The sequence below is a fragment of the Mustela erminea genome, chromosome 3 (genome assembly GCF_009829155.1).
Source record: "Mustela erminea isolate mMusErm1 chromosome 3, mMusErm1.Pri, whole genome shotgun sequence".
Classification (NCBI taxonomy): domain Eukaryota; kingdom Metazoa; phylum Chordata; class Mammalia; order Carnivora; family Mustelidae; genus Mustela; species Mustela erminea.
The window spans coordinates 24739006-24760575 of record NC_045616.1 but is presented as its reverse complement, the minus strand read 5'-3'; the positions used below and the strand labels follow the sequence as shown (position 1 = coordinate 24760575).

General features: G+C 35.2%; 1 long non-coding RNA gene across 1 annotated transcript; it reads right to left on the bottom strand.

Annotated features, from left to right (window-relative positions):
* Window positions 1–1596: 1596 nt before the first annotated feature.
* LOC116586012 lies at window positions 1597–16355 on the bottom strand. Its single transcript, XR_004283855.1, has 3 exons — window positions 16345–16355; window positions 10047–10051; window positions 1597–1678 (listed from the first exon to the last, which is right to left on the bottom strand). It is a non-coding gene; the product is annotated as an uncharacterized LOC116586012 (long non-coding RNA).
* Window positions 16356–21570: the final 5215 nt, after the last annotated feature.

The window sequence follows — 21570 nt, the reverse complement described above, 5'->3', positions numbered from 1 at the left end:
ATTTGACAGAGAGAGAGAGATCAGAAGTAGGCAGAGAGGCAGGAGGAGAGAGACAGGGAAGCAGAATCCCTGCTGAGCACTCAGAGAGCCCAATGCGGGGCTTGATCCCCAGACCCCGAGATTATGACCTGAGCCGAAGGAGGAGGCTTTAACCCACTGAGCCACCCAGGTGCTCCATTAATTCTGTTTTTAACTTTGTGAGTAACCTTCATGTTGATTTCCAGGGTGGTTGCACCAGTTTACATTCCCACCAACAGTGAAAGAGGGTTCCCTTTTCTCTACATCCTTGACAACACCTGTTGTTTCTTGTGTTGTTAATTTTAGCTATTCTGACAGGTGTGAAGTGATACCTCATTATAGTTTTGTTTTGCATTTCCCTGATGATGAGTGATGTTGAGCATCTTTTCACATGCCTGCTGGCTATCTGTGTGTCTTCTTTGGGGAAATGTCTGCTCATGCCCTCTGCCTACTTTTTAATTAGATTACTTTTTTTTTTTTTTTTGGTGTTGAGTTGTGTAAGTCTTTTATATTTTTTGATACTGAGCCTTACACAGATGTGTCATTTGCAAATATCTTCTCCCATTCAGTAGGTTGTCTTTTAGTTTTTTGGTTGTTTTTGTCACTGTGCAGAAACTGTCTTTGAAACTGATACAGTTTCAAAAGTTTATTTTTGCTTTTGTTTCCCTTGCTTCAGGAGACATAGGTAAAAAGATGTTGCTACAGCTCATGTCAGAGAAAATACTACTGTGCTCTTTTCTAGGATTTTTATAGTTTCAGGTCTCAATTTTAGGTCTTTAGTTTATTTTGAGTTTGTTTTTGTGTATGGTGTAAGAAATTGGTCTGGTTTCATTCAGTTGCATGTTTCTGTTATGTTTTCTCCACACCATATGTTGAAGATATGGTCCTTTTCCCATTTGATATTCTTTCTAGCTTTGTCAAAGATTAATTGGCCATATAGTTTTGGGTTTACTTTTGATTTTTCTATTCTGTTCTATTGATCTATGTGTCTGTTTTGTACGAGTACCATACTTTCTTGACTACAGCTTTGTAATACAACCTGACATTCAGAGTTAGGATACCTCCAGTTTTGTTTTTCAAGATAGCTTTGGTTATTTGGGTTCTTTCGTGGTCCCTTACAAATTTTAAGATGGTTTCCTTCTAGTTGTGTGTGAAAAATGCTCTTGGTATTTGGATAGGAATTATATTAAGTCTGTAGACTGCTTTGTGTAATATAGATATTTCAATAGTATTCTTTCTTCCAATCCACAAGCATGGAATATCTTTCTATTTCTTTGTGTCTTTCTCAATTTCTTTCATCAATGTCTTTCACCTCTTCAGTTAAGTCTATTCCTAGGTATCTTACTATTTTTGGTGCAATTGTAAATAGGTTTATTTTCTTAATTTCTCATTGTGCTGCTCTCTTATTAGTATTTAGAAATGCAACAGATTTCTCTATGTTGATTTTGTGTCCTCTAACTTTGCTGAATTCAATGATCAGTTCTAGTAGTTTTTTGGTGGAATTTTATACATTGTCATATGATGTACAAATGTGCAAATTTTACTTCTTCCATATCAATTTGGTTATCTTTTATTTCTTTTTATTGTTTGATTAGTGTGGCTAGGACTCCCAGTTCTATGTTGAATAAAACTGGTGAGAGTGGACATCCTTGTCTTGTTCCTAACTTTAGGAAAAATAGCTCATAGGTTTTCCCTATTGAGTATGATATTCACTGTGTGTTTTTCATATAAGGCCTTTATTATGTTGAGGTATGTTCACTGCAAACCTACTTTGTTGAGGGTTTTCTTATTATTATTTTTTTTTTATCATAAATGGATGTTGTAGTGTGTCAAATGCCTTTTTGCATCCATTGAAATGATCATATGGTTTTTCTCCTTTCTCTTACTGATGAAGTGTATCACGTGATTGATTTGTGAATATCGAATCATCCTTGCAACTTGGTAATAAATCCCAGTTAATCATGGTGAATGATGTTTTAATGTATTGTGGGATTTGGTTTTCTAGTATTTTATTAAGAATTTTTGTGTCTGTGTTCTTCAGAGCTATTAGTTTGTAGTTCTTTTCTTTTGTAGTGTCTTTATCTGGTGTTGATATCTGGGCAATGCTGGCTTCATAGAATAAATTTTTTTTTAAAGTTTTTATTATTTATTTGACAGAGATCACTAGTAGGCAGAGAGGCAGGCAGAGACAGAGAAAGGAAAGCAGACTTCCTGCTGAGCAGAAAGCCTGATGCTGCGCTGGATCCCAGGACCCTAGGATCATGATCTGAGCTGAAGGCAGAAGTTTTAACCCACTGAGACACCCAGGCACCGCCCCCCAGAATGAATTTATAAGTTTTCCTTCCTCTCCTATTTTTTTGAATACTTTGATTAGAATTGGTATTACCATGTTAAGTGTTTTGTGGAATTTGCCTGTGAATCTGTATGGTCCTGGACTTCTGTTCATTGAGAGGTTTTGTTTTTTTTTTTTTTAATTACTGATCAATTTCATTGCTGGTAATCTGTCTTGTTTTCTATTTCTTCCTGCTTCAGTTTAGGTAGGTTATATGTTTCTAAGTATTTATCCATTTCTTCTAGGTTGTCCAATTTGTCAGCATATAATTTTTTTCACAATATTCTCTTGAAGTTTTTGGTATTTTTGTGGTGTTGCTTGCTATTTCTCCTCTTTTCATTTGTCATTGATTTTGTGTCCCCTTTCTGTCTTTTGGGGGTCTGCCTGGTGGTTTTCACTTTTGTTGATATTTCCAAAGAACCAGCTCTTGTTTTCATTGATCTCTTATATTGTGTTTTTATTTTTTTTTGTTTCTATATCATTTATTTCTGCTCTTAACTTTATTATTATTTTCCCCTTCTGCTTGTTTTCTCTTTTTCTTGCTCTTTTAGGTATAAGGTTAAGTTGTTTATTTGATTTTTTTCTTGCTTTTTTGGTGGGGAATCATTAAGCTTTATTAAAGACACAAGCAAACTCAAACTGTCAAAATAATAAAAATTTCAACATGTATGTCTTGAAAACATCTAGCCTTTAATGAATTGTTACCATATGCATAGCACAGTTCTAAGGTTCTCATTTATTATTTCAGTTTGTCCTTACTCATAGGGTTTTGTTTTGTTTTGTTTTCATGCTTCAGAAGGTAGGCCTGTCCTGATATAAACCTCCATCTTGGAACTACTTATGTTGCATCCCAAAGATTCTGGACCATTGTGTTTTCTTTTCCTTTTTAAATTTAGTTTTATTTTTTCAGTGTTCCAAGATTCATTGTTTATGCAACATACCCAGTGTTCCATGCAATTCGTGCCCTCCATAATACCCACCACCAGGCTCACCCAACCCCTTCCCCCCTCCCCTCCAAAACCCTCAGTTTCTCAGAGTCCACAGTCTCTCATGGTTCGTCTCCCCCTCCAATTTCCCCAAAATCCCTTCTCTCCTTCTCCCATTGTCCTCCATGTTATTTCTTATGCTCCACAAGTAAGTGAAACCATATGGTAATTGACTTTCTCTGCTTGACTTATTTCACTCAGCATAATCTCCTCCAGTCCTGTCCATGTTGATATAAAAGTTGGGTATTCATCCTTTCTGATGGAGGCATAATACTCCATTGTATATATGGATCATATCTTCTTTATCCATTCATCTATTGAAGGACATCTTGGTTCTTTCCACAGTTTAGCAACTGTGGCCATTGCTGCTATGAACATTGGGGTACAGATGGCCCTTCTTTTCTCTACATCTGTATCTTTGGTGTAAATACCTAGTAGTGCAATTGCAGGGTCACAGGGTAGCTTTAGTTTTAATTTCTTAAGGAGTCTCCACACTGTTTTCCAAAGTGGCTGCACTAACTTGCATTCCCACCAACAGTGTAAGAGGGTTCCCCTTTCTCCACATCTTCTCCAGCACTTGTTGTTTACTGTCTTATTGATTTTGTCCATTCTAACTAGTGCAAGGTGGTGTCTCAATGTGGTTTTGATTCGAATCTCCCTCATGGCTACAATTCTCCAAAAAAGACACACAAATGGCTAACAGACACATGGACCATTGTGTTTTTATTTTCATTTATTTGTATGTATTTTTTAAATTTATTCTTTGATTTCTTAGTTAACCCATTCATTGTTTAATCCCATGTCATTTAACCTTTCTTCTAGGTTTTTTCTGGTGGTTGATTTCTAGTTTCATTGCATTGTAGTGAGAAAAGATGCATGTGTGGTATTACTTCATTTTTGTTTGTTTGTTTGTTTGTTTGTTTTTGGTTTGTGGAACCTTGTTTCATGGCCTAATATGTGATCTATTCTGGAGAATGTTCCCTGTGCATTTGAAAAGAATGTATATTCTGCTCTTTTAAGGTAGAATATTCTGAATATATCTTTTAGATACATCTGGTCTGGTATGTTAATCAAAGCTACAGTTTCATTGTTGATTTTCTGTTTGGATGATCTGTCCATTGGTGTAATTAGAGTATTAAAGCCCCCTACTATTATTGTTAGTATTGATTAGATCCTTTATGTTTTTTATTAAGTGTTTTGTGTATTTGAATATTGTACATTCTTGTTGGGCTGTCGCCTTTATTATTATATAGTGTAATTATCTCTTGTTTTAAAGTGTACTTTGTCCAGTATCGATACAGCTATCCCAGCATTCTTTTGTTATTAATTTGCATGATAAGTGTTTCTCCATCTGCTCACTTTGATTCTGTAGGTGTTTTTAGATCTGGAATGAGTGTCTTGTAGGAATCATATAGATGTGTTTTGGTTTTTTATCCACTTTGTCACCCAGTGTCTTTGGATTGGAATGTTTAGTCCATTTACATTCAGACTAACTGCTGATAGATACATATTTATTGCCAAATTGTTACTCGTTTTGTGGTTTTTGTAATTTTTCTCTGAGACTCTTTTATCGTTTTGTGGCTCTCTTCAATGACATACTTGAATTCCTTTCTCTTCATTTTTTGCATATCTATTACAGGTTTTTGATTTGTGGTAATTATTAGGTTTGTATGTAACATCTGCATATAGCAGTCGGTATTATGTGATGGTCATTTCAGATTGAACCCATTATTTACTACTCTCTCTGATCATATTTTAGGTATATGGTGTCTTATTTTACATCCTTTAATTTTGTGAATCTCTTGATTAATTTTTACATATTATATACCTATATTTACTTCTTTTTCATTTCCTACTTTTCAAACATTAACTTATGGTCTTTCCTTTCCATTCAGAGTCCCCTTTAATATTTCCCATAGGACTGGTTTAGTGGTCAGTTAGCCCTTTAATTTTTGTTTGTCTGAGAAACTCTTCATCTATTCCTTTATTCAGAATGACAGTCTTGCCAGATAAGAGTATTACTGGCTACAGGGTTTTCCTTTTCAGCACTTTGAATATATCATGCCATTGCCTTCTGGCCTGCAAAGATTCTGCTGAAAAATCCTCTGATAGCTTCACTGGGTTTCTCTTGTATGTAATTGTCCTCTTTTCTCTGACTTATTTAAAATTGTTTTTCTTTATCATTCCTTTTTGCCATTTTAATTACTGTATGTCTTAATGTGGATCTCCTTGAATTGATTTTGTTGGGGGTTATCTGTGCATCTGGATGTCTTTATCCTTTCCCAGATTAGGGAAGTTTTCAGTTATCATTTCTTCATATAAATTTTCTACCCCCTTTTCTCTTCTTCTTCTGGAATCCCTATCATGGGAATGCTGTTATGCTTGATGGTCACTGGGTTCCCTAAACCCATTTTCAATTTGATTACTTTTTTTCCCCCCTCTCATCTCTTCAGTGTAATTTCTTTGCTTTACTTTGTCTTCCAGCTTGTTAGTTTGTTCTTTTGGTTCCTCTAGCCTGCTATTTCTTCAATCAAATGTATTTTTTATTTTATTTATTGTGTTCGTCATCTCTGATTGGTTCATTTGTATCTCTTTATTAAAGATCTCTCTGATGTCTTCCACTCTTTTCTCAAGTCCAGGGGGTATCTTTATGATTGCTGTTTTAAATTTTCTGTAAGACATATTATTTATATCCATTTCATTTAGGTCTCTTCCTGTGATTTGGTCCTATTTGATTTGGGATATATTCCTCTGTCTCTTCATTTTGTCTAACTCTCTGTGTCTGTCTCTGTTAGTAAAGTCACCTACATCTCCTGCTCTTGAAGATAATGACCTTATGAAGAAGAGGACCTGTAGGGCCTTGTAGTGCAGTGTTCCTGTTCTCCAGGACCTGCTGCTTTGGGAAAGCCTCTCCTATGTGTTTTGTGTACACCCACCTATTGTGTCCTGGCCACTTCTCTTTCAGTACAGTTGTCCGCAGAGGCTCTCCTTGAGTCTTATGAGCAGTGTTTGGTCCTGGCTGGCGTCTGGACAGGGGAGGTATCCATTTTAACAAGGTTGTGCTGGTCTGCTTGCAAAATGGAACTTGTCACTGTGGCAGGAATTGAGGACCTACTAAATGCACAGGTTGGGAGATCTGGTATTGCGAGGATTTATGCAGTTCTTCTGGGGGAGGGGATCATAACAGAGGGACTGAAGCAAGAGTGATTAGAAAGGGTCGATCCATGGAAGCACAAGGGTGCAGGGCTTGGTGTAGGGAAATTAAGTAGCAAGTGTTGGCACAGTGCTGGCTCCCATAGGTGGCCATGTGTTTATGCGGGAGCAAGGGAGGGAAATGGTGCCTGACATCTCCTTCATTCCTGGAGTGTTCTTTCTGTGATCCCTACCTCTTTGGGACAGGCTCTGAGATGAGCCTCTCAATCTCATCTGCCCCTGGCATTTTTCAAACTGCTGTTTCTATGCTGTATATGCGTAGGCTGTTTCTTTAAGGGCAGGGACTCAGCTTCTTAACACTCTCCAGGCTTTCCCAGAGCTGAGCCCACTGATTTTCAAAATTCCAGGCTTTAAGAACTGTTGGTTTGAAGAACCCATGAAATTTGGTCACTCCTGCTTTCACCGGAAAATGTTAGGAGGATTTCTGTTACCTGTGTGGGCTGCCCAATGTAGTAGTTTGTTTTTGCCCATCTCCACACCTGTGGCTTCCTCCAGACCACAGGTGGCCATGGTATGTTTCACTTCCAAACAGAGTCTTTCTCTGTCCTACCTTTTTCACTGTTCTCTACCTTTAGTTGCAGAGTTTGTTCTGCCAGTCTTTGGGTCATTTTGTGTGTGTGTTACTTAACTGTATCCATGGGATGAGGTAAGTCAAGGGTCTTTCTACTCTTCCATCTTCCCAAACTTTTCTCCAATGTCATATTTTTTTTTAAAGATTTATTGTATTTATTAATTGATAGAGATCACAATTAGCAGAGAGGCAGGCAGAGAGAGAGGGGAAAGCAGGCTCCCTGCTCAGCAGAGAGCCTGATTCAGCGTAGATCTCAGGACCCTGAGACTCGGGACCTGAGCCAAAGGCAGAGACTTTAACTCACTGAGCCACCCAGGTGCCCCAATATCATATTTTGAATATTTCATTATATGAATATGCTGTATTTTATATATCCACTAATCAATCAATGTATATTTTGGGTGTTCCCACTCTGATTACTATGAATAATGTTGCTACAAATAACCATGTACAAGTTTTTGTGTGAATAAATATTTTTAATTTCATGGAGTATATCCTGAGGAATAAAATTTCAGAGTCCTGTGATAATTCTGTACTTAAGATTTGAGGAGCTGCCAAACTGTTTTCCAAAGAGCTGTACCATCTTATATCCCCACTAGCAGTGTATGAGACTTTCAGTTATCCATATACTCTGCAGCACTTGCTACTGCTTTTTAATTTTAAACATGCTAATGATGTTAGATGATATGTCAGTGTCACTAATGATGTTGAGTATCTTTTCTTTTTCTTATTGACTATATATGTATATACATTTTGTAGAAATATCTATTAAAATCTTTTGTCCATTTTTAAAATTTCTTTTCAGTGTAACAGTATTCATTGTTTTTGCACCACACCCACTTTCATCCATTTTTAATCTGGGCAGGTTGTTTATGAGTTGCCATTTCACTTTCTCAATGGTGTCCTTTGAAGCAAACATCATTCTAATATTGATGAACTTGTGTTTATCTTTTTCTTTTGATGCTGTGCTTTTGGCATTGTATTTATGAAACTATTGTCTAACCTAATGTCACGGGGATTGCCCTCTATTTTTTTTTTCCTCCTAGGAATTTTGCACTTTTAGGACTTACCTTTAAGCCTACCATCCACTTTGTTAAGTTCTGTGTATGTTGTAAGGAATAAGTCTAAGTTCATTATTCAGCACGTAGATGTCTAGTTTCATAGTACTGTTTGTTGAGAAGATCCATACTGCCTCGTAACATCACTTTGTAATTCCTCCCAGCAATTGTAGAGTCTATTTCCCCACTTCTTAAATCTTGTCTTGACTTATGACATTGTTATTTTCATTAAAGAATTGCAGCAAGTTCCTTAATCTGCTGCTCCAAAAATTGGCACTGGCCCTTCGATTTCACAATAACTTTTTAAAAGGGAAAAAAAATCACCATGGAAAAGGATTTATGAAAATTTTGGTAATTTAAGATTATTAGGCATTAATGTGCAGAAATCTGTTTTTAAATTAAATGTTCTAGAGAAGAAAAGTGATAATTTTTGAAGAGAATGTAATTATGTTTGCTTTTCCTCCCAGAATAAAATAAGAAAGGAAAATTAAAAATAATGCCAGTATATTATTTGGAAGTAGAAAATACTTTCTTGTTTGTCTAAACTTTTCTTGTTTTATTATTTGGAAAAAATAGCCTGAATCAATCTGAGTATTAACACATGTCACCATTTCTTTTGCAGTGCTATGAATAGACACTATTAAGTGGTATCCAAAACATTCACAGAGATATGAACCTTTCTTGCCAAGAGGACCATTATATATCATCTGACAGTTGCTGAAAACTACATCACAAGCTCTGCCAGCTGAGACACATGGTTATAGGTTAAAGTATAAAAACTGCATAAGCATGTAGCCCCCAAAATTCCTCAGATATTAAGTCCTGATGATGGATAGATACGATTCTGCACAGTGAAAACCACTGGTATCTTTATCTCAGAATGTGACAGATCAAACTAGTATTCAACTTCGACACATGTCTATAATCTTGAGGTAGAAGGAATTAGAATACTAGCTTATAGATTTTCATGTATGGCTGCATTTATGTTATTGAGGTGACTTGTTAATTTTATTCTATCACTGTCTGTGCCAAATATGCTATATGTGACCCTTGGTTAGTCCTCTGAATTCTGCTTTATTAGAATCATTCATTTTTTTCCTATCAGCAAAATGACTTTATATTCTTAGGTTATGTGTACTTAATTTATCATATTAAAAACAACCACTGTTAAGTATTTATCATCATGACAAAATGTACATGAAATATTCATTATGGAGTAAATGGTTAGTTTGTTGCACAGCCAATTATGTAACTTTCATTATTCTTTCATGTGTATACTTGGGTTCTTTTATCGAAGAGTGGAATATTTGTCTCTGAATGCCTAAGAAATGTATTCTTCAGAATTTAGTTTTATGTCAAATCCAGAGGAGCATCCTCTAAATAGGGAATCAAGATATGAGTCTCTAAATAAATTGCAAAGTCAAGGTTAAGGACTTATTCCTCCCCAAGACTAGCTTCCATTCAGAGAGTAGCCACAAGGTCAGGGGCTTCTGTATTTATGACTAGCTGATTACAAATTTGGGGATTTTCACAACTACCCTCAGATTTGATAGTTCACTAGAATGGTTCATAGAACTAATGTATTGTTCTTTTTTTGAGAACATGCTTAAAATTACAGTTTTATAGTAACAAATTGATTAGAATTTTAGGTCAATTAGAATTGATTAAATGGAGAGAGGCATAGACAAAGGTTTCCAGATGTAAAGCTTCTGTCATCCTCAGAAATGTGTTATTCTCCTAGCATCAAAGTGTGACAAATATCAGAGAGTATGGCCAATAAAGAAGCTCACCTGAGCTTTATGTCCAGTTTTTATTGGGATTTCATTATGAAGACCGGAAAAAGTACATCATTGTCCATGTGGTTGCACCCAATCTCTAGCTCCATTCCCCACCATGGAGATTGGGCTGATGTCGCATGGCTCAGAGTCACAATTCTGTAATCACAGAATCTCTGTTCTCTCTGATAGGACCAACTCTCATTTCGAGTCATCTTAATATAAACTGTTCAGTGGACTTCCATTAGCATGAACTATCAGATGTGGCCTAACGGGGTCACTTTGAATAACACAAATACCCCTAAGCCTAGGAAAATTCCAAGTGTTTTGAAGTTACTTCAAGAAACCCAGGAACAAAGGTCAAGCAAATTTTTATTTATATAAGAGCCCACATCACCTTTGATGTGGAAAATAAATAAAAGGTAGCTGCCAATATCTGTTACTTTTTCTATCTTTAAAGTGGGGGAAAATCAATCCTTAGATGGTAAGCTTAGATGTTTATCCCCCTCCTTTTGTTCTTCTCCAATATCTAAAAATCATTCCCTATGTAATTGAAAAATAGTAGAAAAAAGAAGCTGAAGTTGTAAAAATATATACATAAATATGCTGAATGTTCTTATTTGATTTGGCACTTATTGTATATAAAATTTTGACAATAATGGTTATTAATACTTTTCTAATCAGTTTTTTTAAATAAGTGATCGTCTAAGTGACTTTTTTCAGTTTCAGCCTAAAATTTAGTTTGTTTTAAGCTAAACAAAATTAAGTTTGAAATCAGGGGGTTAATAGGCTAATTATTCTTTTTCTGATATACATTATAATCAGAAAATTGTTAAAATTACAAATACAGGTGTATTATGTAAAATCATATCACATATCACTAATGGTGTGTGTACAAACATTAAGAGCACTTCAGAAGGATTAAATTGCAAAGGGACATCTTTTTTTATTGAAGTATGATTAAAATAAAACACTATATAGTTTTAGGTGTACAAGATGATTAGATATTTGTGTACATTGTGAAATGGGCACCACAAAAAGTCCAGTTAATGTTTGTCACCTTACATAGTTACTGAAATTTTTTTCTTTTGATGAGAACTTGTAAGATTTGTGTTGTTAGCAACTTAAAATATGCAGTACTATATTAATTATAGTGACCATGATGTACATTTTATTCCCATAACTTATTTATTTTATTTTATAACTGGAAGTTTGTACCTTTGATCCTGTTCACCTTGTTCTCAATTTTTGTGAGATTGTTTTGTGTATTTGTTTGTTGCTTTTTTTTTTTAGATTCTGTGTATAAGTCAGATCATATGGTATTATCTCTCTTTTTATTTATTTCACTTAGCATAACATGCTCAAGGTCCACCTATATTGTCACGAAGGGCAAGATCTCACTATTTTTTGTTGAATATTCTATTGTGTGTATATGTATATATACATATACATGCATATACATACATACATATATATACACGTGTGTGTGTGTGTGTGTGTGACGTATTTTTTATCTTTTCGTCCACTGATGGGCACTAAGACTGCCTCCGTGTTGTGGCTATTGTAAATCATGCTGCAGTGACCATGGGACTGTTTTTGATTTAATGTTATCTTTTGTTCAGATGAATACCCAGAAGTAGACTACTGGCTCATATGATGATTTTACTTTAAAATTTTTGAGGAAAATTTATGCCACTACATTCCCTACATTCCTGTCAACAGTGCACAAGGGTTCCCTTTTCTGCAGGTCTCACCCATACTTCTTGTTTCTTTCTGATAATAGCCATTCTTCCAGGTGTGAGATGCTGACATATTGTGGTTTTGATCTTCATTTTGTGGATATGTAGTGATGTAAAACATATTTTTGTGTACCTGTTGGCCATCTATATGTCTTCCTTGGAGAAATGTCTGTTCAGAGTTTCTGCCCATTTTCTAATTGGATTGGTTGTCTTTTTGCTACTGAGTTATATGAGTTACTTACATATTTTGGATATTAGTCCCTTATCATATATATGCAAGTATTTTCTCCCATTCTGTAGCCTGCCTTTTCATTTTGTTGGTAGTTTTTATTCTGTTTCTTTCTAGTTTGATGTAGTCCCACTTGTTTATTTTTTCTTTTGTTGCCTTTGCTTTTGTTGTTAGATTTTAAAAAATGATCACTAAGACCAATGTCCCAGAGTTTGAATCTAGGAGTTTTATGGTTTCAGTTCTTATATTCAAGTATTTAATCCATTTTTAGTTAATATTTTCTGTGTAGTATAAGATAACAGTACAGCTTATTCTTTTGCATGTGGCCATCCAGGTTTCCCAACATTATTCATTGGAGACACAGTCCTTTCCCCTTTGTATATTCCTAGTTCTTTTGTCATATATACATTGACCAAATAAGTATCAGTTTATGTCTGTGTTCTCTATTCAGTTTGGTTGATATGCACCTCTTATTTTACCATATGTTTTGATTACTACAGATATACAGTTTGAAATCAAGGAGGATTATACACATCTAGCTTTGTTCTTTCAAGATTGCTATGGCTTTTTAGGTATTTTGGGGTTCCATACAAATTTTAGAGTTACTTCAGTTCTGTGAAAAATGTCATGATGATTTTTTGTAGGGATTTTATTGAATCTGTAGATTACTTTTTGGTAATATGGACATTTTAACCATATCAATTCTTCTAAGGCACAGAGTACCTTTCCATTTGTATCTTCTTTAGTTTCTCTCTTCAGTGTCTTGTAGTTTTTGAGGGTACATGTCTTTTACATTCATAGTTAAGTGTATTACTAAGTGTGTATATATATATATATATATATATACATATATATATATATATATATATATGTGTGTGTGTGTGTACCTATCTATCTATCTATCCATCTATCTCTCTCTATATATATGACAGACAGAAATCACAAGTAGTCAGAGAGAGAGGAAGGGAAGCAGGCTCCCTGCTGAGCAGAGCCCAACATGGACTCAATCCCAGGACCCTGGGATCATGACCTGAGCTGAAGGCAGAGCCTTTAACCTATTGAGCCACCCAGGAGGCACCCTCTAAGTATATATTTTTTTGATGCAGTTGTAAATGGGTTTATTGTTTTAATGTTTCTTTTAGATAGTTATTAGTGTATAGAATCTCTGTAGATTTGTGTGTATTGAGTTGTGTCCTGCTATATTACTGAATTTGTTGGATTAGTTGTAAGAGATTTTTGGGATTATTTAGGGATTTCTGTATAAAGATGTCATCTGCAAATAATGAGTGACATTTTTACTTTTCCCTTACCAATTTGGATGCCTTTTTTTTTTCTTGCATAAAACCTCTGGCTAAGGACCTTTAATACTCTGTTGAATAAAAGTGGCATCATTGTTTTGTTTCTTAGAGGAAAAGCTTTCCTTTTTTCATCATTGAGGATATTAGCAATGGGTATGCGTTATATATGGCCTTTATTATGTTGAGGCATATGCCCTTTATAGACAGTTTGTTGAGAGTTATAATTTGGTGAAGTACTTCTTTTGCACCTATCGAGTGATCATAAGACTTTAATTCTTTGTTTTAACGTAGTATTTCACATTTATTTTGTGACTGTTGAAACACATTTTTTTTTAAATATTTTATTTATTTATTTGAGAAAGAGAGAGTGAGAGAGAGCATGAGAGGGGAGAAGGTCAGAGGGAGAAGCAGACTCCCCGTGGAGCTGAGCTGGGAGCCTGATGCAGGACTCAATCCTGGGATTCCAGGATCATGACTTGAGCCAAAGGCAGTTGCTTAACCAATGGAGCCACCCAGGTACCCTGTGAACCACACTTTTAAACTGGAATAAATTCCACTTAATCATGTTGTATGGTCTCTTTAATGTATTACTGATAATGTTTGCTAATATTTTGTTGAAGAGTTTACATCTATGTTGATCAGAGATATTGACCTGTAATTTTTTATTTTTTTTAAATGGCATTCTTATCTCGTTTTGCTATCAGGGTAATTCAGGCCTTGTAAAATAAATTTAGAAGGGCTCCCTCTTTGTCTTATTTTTGGGAGAGTGTGTTAAGATTGATATTACTTTGTTAAATATTTCATAGAACTCACCAGTGAAGCCATCTAGTCCTGGACTTTATTGGTTGGGAGATTTATGATTACTGATTGAATCTCATTACTACTTGTTGGTCTGTTTAGATTTGCTATTTCTACAAGATAAAGTGTTGGTAGGCTATATGTTTCTAGGAATTCATATATTTCTTCAAGGTTGCTGATTTTTTGAGGTACAATTGTTCATAGTTGTCTCTTGGGATCCTTGGTATTTTTGTCATATCACTTATATTATTTGCTCTTTAATTTCTGATAATATTTATTTGAGTCCTCTTTTTTTTTTTTTTGTGATTCCAGCCAAAGTTTTGTTAACTTACCTTTTCAAAGAAGAAACTCTTAGTTGCTTTAGTCTTTTCTGTTGTGTTTTTACTTTTTTATTTAATTCTGCTCTAATCTTTGCTATTTCCTTTTTTCCCTTAACTTTGGGCTTTGTTCTTTTTTGAAGTGTAGAGTTCTGTTTATTTGAGTTGTTTCTTATTTCTCAGTTAGGTATTTGTTCACTTTAAACTTTACTTTTAGAACTGGTTTTGCCACATCTCATAAATTTTGGTATGTTTTATTTCCATTTTCATTGGTTTCAAGGTATTTTTTTTTTATTACTGGTTTGATTGCTTCCTTGACCCTTCACTTGTTTGGTAGCATTTGTTTAATCTCCATATAGTTCCAAAATTACCGGTTTTCAACTTGTTACTGAGTTTTTTTCATAGTGCTTTCATAGTTTTATGTGCGAGCAGATGCTTGATTGCATTATAATCTTGTAAAGTTTATTAAGACTTAATAAATGGCCTAAAATATTAAGTATCCTGGACCATTTTCTTGCACCTCTGAGAAGAATGTAGACTCTGTTGGTTTTTGTATGAAATGTACTAGATATGTTAAGTCTCTCTGGGCTAACATGTCATTTAGCACTGATGTTTCCTTCTTGATTTTCTGTCTGGATATTCTATTCACTGATGTAAATGGGCTATTAAAGTCCTGTACTGTTATTTTATGGCTGTGTATTTCTTCCTTTAGCTTTGTTAATATTCACTTTATGTATTTAGGTGCTCCTATGTTGAATGCACAAATATTTACAAATGTTATCATATTCTCTTGTTGGATTGACACCATTTATCATTATGCAGTGGCTTTGTTTATCTGTGATTATAGTCTTTGTTGTAAAGCCTATTTTTTTCTGACCCAGTTATAGCTACACACTTCCTTTTGTTTTCCATATTATTGGACTATTTTTCCATCCTTCACTTTTACTCTGTGTCCTTACATCTGAAGAGAGTCTCTAGTAAGAAACATAGATAGTTTTTTTTTTTAATCAGTCAGTCTATGTGTTTTGACTAGAGAATTTAGCCCATTTGCATTTAAAGTGATTATTAACAGGTATGTACTTACAATTTGCTAATAGTGTTCTAGCCATTTTGTATTTTGCTGTTCATTTCTTCTTCATCTTTTTCCATGTGGTTTGATGAGTCTTGAATGGTATACCTAGATTCCTCTTTATCTTTTGTGAGTCAACTATAGGTTTGTGCTTTGTGGTTACCATCAGGGTAACATATAAAAATCAAAGTGTATTAAAAGTTGATAACAATTTAAGTTTGATCCCATTCTAAAGTTCTGTGTTTTTACTCCCCCTACCTTTATTTTATGTTTTTTATGTCACATTTTATAGCATTTTATCTTTTACACAGGGAGGGGGCAGAAAGATAGTGTCTACTTGCTATACTGAGGCAGAGAAGGTGCATAAAGATAGTGCCCATCAGAAAAAGGAAAAAAAAGATATGTATATGTGTATGTGTATGTATATATATTTGTGTAAATGTAGGCATATATATTATACAAACACATCCTATTTGTTTGGTTCTGTTTCTTTGGAGGACACTAAAATACTTCCTGTGTGCAAGTAACTATATGTTTGCATCTAACTGGTCCTGTTTGACATAGAATCTCTCAATCTTGGGCGTACTTCCTTGTATCTTCAGTAGATAATTTAAAAAAATATTTTAAGATAAACAAATTCAAATGCATTTACAAAAGTGAGGATGCATCTTCTTTCTAGAATAGATGATTCTTTGAGGTTTTGTTTGCATATTGAAATTTATTTACAAAGAGTCAATGACTAGATTTTCTCTACCTCTATTTCCTTTGCAATTCTTCCCACACTCTTTTTGCTATTTACCAGAGAAAAGACTTTTAAGCTTAGTCCTTATGCTCATAGAGCTTATCAGGTAGTTATTGGGGTGGAACTGTGTCCATACAGATTTTGTCCACAGCAAGAAATTATGATTCTTCAAAACAAAATAAAACAAAACCCAAAAGACCTGATGAGGAATTTTTCAACTCATTAAATATTATTTTACTTACTTTAAGAATTATACAGAATTAATAAAGACATCTGCCTTTCCTATAAAGGCATATGAAAAATATAAGTAAGTCGGTTTTCAGGTATGAAAAGAAGATTTTCTTCAGAGTTTCTATCATGGGAGATGGAATGTTGGAAAAAAATAATAGGAGATTTTCCTCAATCTCGTCAGGGTTACTCTCAATACATGGGAACGGAGTTGACAGATATGATATCAGACAAATGTGTATTTTTAGAATTACTGAAGCACCAGCACATCAAGTTACCCATTCCTGAAGTGACAGGATCAATGACATTGGTCCTGGCTTTCTGATGTTTTGTGTTGAAAGTTCCTGCCCTGTAGGGTTTTTGTAACTGTCTGGAGGACCCATTTACATTTTGTTGAAGAGAATGAGAAGTGTTTTCTTTTGCAAAAATTCCATCTACTTTGCAGAGGTTCTACATGATTTTATTAAGTAAATGAGCAATTTAGCATAGAGGTAACTTAAAATGATGATGACTAGATCAAATTTGATAATTACATATCTGTGTATAAAAGACTGTGATATTTTCCTTAATGGTATACTTATATGTAAATCAATAATGTAACTTTTCTATCCTTTGACTATTTTTGTTATAGGGCATTCATGCCGACAAAGAGACAGCATTGCCCTAGACCTACTGAATCTGGGTGGACAGCAGCTATGTTTAAAAGCAGAGAGAAACCTGTCACATGACGAGATCCTTTTAAGTTGTTAAGCTTTATTTGAGATTAGACTTTTAATTATGTAAAAGTCAAAATTGACTAAAACAGTGTCTTAGATAAATAAATTATAGCTTTTAAATTTTTATGTAGTCTTCCTCATAAGCTTTCAGTGTTTGAGATAAAGGACATAATATCAGAAACAGTTTTATATTGACCGATTAATGATACCTCAGTATCTCCCATTATGTGGTCTTTTTTGTATTACTCCATCTTTTTAAGGAAAAAGCATGTCTTTCAGATGTCGTTCTATAATCTTCCTCTATTTATTCCTGCTTAAGAGGGCATCTAGAATGAGGTGAGATGGACTGCATTTTATGCTAGGAGAAGGCTATTAGATTGACACACTGACCTATGGTCTTTGCTGCTTCTGACATTAGTGACTGATTTTAATTGATTGCCATTAAGTGGCGGGTATTCTCATCTAATCTTTGGGAACATTTTACCAGGGCTGCACGCTAAGCCTGCAGCATGTAATTCCACTCAGGAAGTCCTTGGACCCTGCAACCTCTTTACCCTGATCTGTCTTACACTTATCTGCTTGCTTCTATAGCTCACACTTCAGGGTTTAGCTCTCAGGCAGATGGAGAGCACAGAAGTACAGAAAACACTGTGGCAATTAATTACTTCAATTTTTCTTTTGCATCTCATTACTTTTCCATACCCATAAGGTCATGAATTCAGCTTCTTATTCTTTGCAAGAACTTCCTCTATGTCACACCCTCTTTTTTTCCAATGACACAGAGTTTCTTAGCTTTACCTTAATGCCTTACCAGAACAGGAACAAAATATTGGTCAGCAAATAAGAGAGCACTGTAGGAAAGAAATAATTTTTAAAGAAGTAATTTAAAAATGTAAATTTAAATAATGTCTAAAGAAATAATTTTTTATTTTTAAAATATTTAAAATAATATTTAAAATAAATTTTTAAAATTTCTTCTATATATAGAGGAAATATATAAGAATAAGATACATAAGAATATATATATAAGAAATATATAAATATATGTTTATAGGTATATAATATATATATAGCTTAGAGAAATGCCTTGTGTTTTCGGAGATTATCTGTCATCTAGGTGTTCTCTTACTTCTAAGAAAGAAACTAATTTCTATAGGTTTGTCTCTTCCAAATTTGTAGCTTTAAAGAGGTGTCTTGGTTAAGCCTGGATATTACCACCAGGGGGCACTAATCAATTTCTTGAAGGCGGGGGTGGGGGGGTGGGGATGGGTTAGCCTGGTGATGGGTATTAGGAAGGAGGACATGTATTACATGGAGCACTGGATGTTATACATCAAAAACTAATGATGTACTGTATAGTGACTAGCAGCAATAACAACAAAAGATGTGACATGATGCTTACAGCTCAGTTGAATTATAGTGTCTCTGGGATAGACTTTTCTTTCTTTCTTTTTTTTTTTTTTTTGGTAAAAGCTCAACAGGTGATTCTTTTGCATATGAAGATTATAAAGTTCTTTTCCAGTCTCTTAGCTTCTGGCCTCAGAGGCAATGAGTATGAGCTGGGTTTGTTGTGCACAACCCACATGGTCTATTTTCTGGTTTGACAGAAAGTTTTCAGTCTATCTTAGTGTCTGCATTTTTGGCACTGGGTTCTCTTTCTTGCCTGCTTGTGGAATTTTTCTTGCCCTACAAAGCACAATTACACTTAAATGCAGCATAAAGAATCCCTTTAATGGACTGAGCTTTTGTAACTGGAGTTGAATTGAGGACTTTGAAATTTAGAGTCTCTAAAGGAAATCAGACAGTAAATGTCGCTATTTATCTTCCTGTCTCCCTCTCTGTCTTTGTTTCTCTCTTCCTCTCTTTCTCTGTCTCTCTCTCTCTTACTTTCCCTCTATTTTCTCTTTGCCTCTGAACATTTGGTGTCATAGCATCACATCTGGAGTCTTAGGATTCTTAGCTCTCCTACTTTAATCCAAGGTGGGAATAAATGCTACACAGGGATTTTAAAGAATCCCAGAGAAGCTCTTACATATTTCACTCTCTAGAACTGGTTTAGTACCCAATATGGTTGCTAGAAAATGTGTGAGAAAGTAAAAGTGCACTAAAACTTCATTTTCTGTTTCTTTAGTGCCTGTGGTTAGATGCAGTCTTTGGGGGGGCAAATGCTGTGTCTTGCAGATTTCCTCACTCTGTTTCTTCTGCTAGAAGGAGCTTACTTGACTACCAGAAGATGGAGCTGGGCCTTTGGATGGGCAAACTCTTTTCTTGTTCCTAGTGTCCTCTGATCCATGCTGGTTGGTCTTGCCTCTACACTGTACTGCTGCCCAAAAAGACAGCTCTGCTCTTCACTGGCATTTGGCAGGCTTTAATGGTTGAAGCTTATAGTCCACACTGCTTGTGTCCTGTTGTAAAAATATCACCCATGATATGTTTCTTCTCAGTCCCAAAATGTCTCTGTCCTACTAGATCTCTTAGCACTTCTCCGTTAATTCACTGGGGCATGTAGAACCTTCTGGATGCCCTAAAATTAAATACAGCTCATAGGAAGCCATGGGATTTGTCTTGTTCTCAACCTTCTTAACACCTTCTGTCTGTGTCATCCCTGCACTCATACTTCATACTGGATTACAGAATAGATCACAATCAAGCTTCTCTCAAGATCTTTAAGTTTCATGTAGTATACACCTTGGGAATTGTGTCACTTGCCCTGATGTTCTTGGTTGCCCCTTGTAATCCCTCTAACCTGACCTGACTTGCTGACCTGCTCTTCTCCAGTCTGTCCCCTGTTCTTTCTGCACACCTTCAAGCCAAAAGAATGGGATTTCTACCACTTTCTCTTTAGAGAGGATTTCTGTTTTGTCATATCCTCCTTCTTTGTAGGAACACTGAGCAGTGTGCCTCCGCATTAAATGCACATGAGTTGGGAGATAAGATAAACTCATCTGACTAGAGAACGTATCCTGAATATAATTTTCTCTCTTGTCCATTCTTGAAAATCATACTTTTCTTTGATGTCTGCTGCTCAAGGCACCTGGAGCTAGCAGAAACATTGTGTGTGTGTGTGTGTGTGTGTGTGTGTGTGTGTGTGTGTGTGTGTGTCTAATTCCATCCCCTGGGCTTTTAAACCCTAACTAACACTGAAAGAAATTACCACCAATATTTTAATGTAAATAATTAGCAAATGTATCAAATGCTTTGTATGTATCAAGCATCATTCTTAAAAGAAGATTATTAAACATTGATTAAGAATAACTTGGTTGAGGGTTAACTTGAGCCTGAGTGGCTCAGTTGGTTGAGCATTTGACTCTTGAGTTCAACTCAGGTCATGATCTCAGGGTTGTAAGATTGACCCCCTTGACTGGCTTTACATTATGTGTGGAGCCTCCTTAAGATTATCTCTCCCTGTGCCCCTCCCCCTGCTCATGCATATGCATGCTCTCTCTAAAAAAACATTAAGTTGGTCAAAGAAAGCAGGAGGCATGCTTCTTAGAGTTAATAACACAAGTGAAGTGACTTGAAGAGAAGGTGGCCTTCATTCTACAGAATTAGTGTTCCTATTCTTGAGTAACTCACAGTCTAGGTGGCCAGAAAGACATTTAATTTTTTTAATGGGTGATTATTCTCAAGGCATGAATTATAAGTTTCTGTGGAAACTTAGATGAAACATTGGCTAAATCTACTTGGATGGTTCAGAGTTGATGACTTCTTGGAAACTCTTGAAAGCTGAGCTTACTGCCACCTGAACAAGGCAATTCTAGTCAGCATAGCATGACAGGTTTTGCTTACAAGCATTTCTTCAGGCTTATCTTATGTCTGGGCTGTTGTTATGTTGGCAGAACTGTACTCATGATCATTCGGACCTAAAACATGACATACATCACACTCAGGCACTCAGTTTGTCAAAGCAGTTCTTCTGGGAACTGGAATAAATCAGGATGGGAATTCAAGGACAACTTAATATGAAGACTATAGTTCTGTTGAAAATTCAGTTAAAGATATTATACCTTATGTAATTTTAATAAAATTAATGTTAAAGGGGTTATACCACTTAAAAAATTAAAGTTCCTTAGGAAAAATCTGGGCAAGGAGAAAAGATGGGACAAACATTGCTAATTCCTATCAATATCTGTCTTTCTTCTCTGCTTTTGGTCATAGAGACCATATTTCCAAGTTTGTCTTTCAGTTACGTATAGTTGTCTCAGTTCTGACCATGATCCCATAAGAAATAGTGGTAAAACTAAGAAATGAAGCCAAGTATTCTGGTTTTTGTTTCTTTACCTTAATCAGCCAATTCTAATTCTAGCCCTAACCAAGTACAGTGTGATTAGGCAATGATGGTAGACCAGTATGCATGGGTCCCAGGAGACAATTGTGAGGTTGATGGGAGATGAAGTTGGGAGCATAAAAAGTTAGGGATTGTATTAAAAGAGTGATTAAAAAAAACTATAGGTAGATTTTGGGTACCTGGGTGGCTCAGT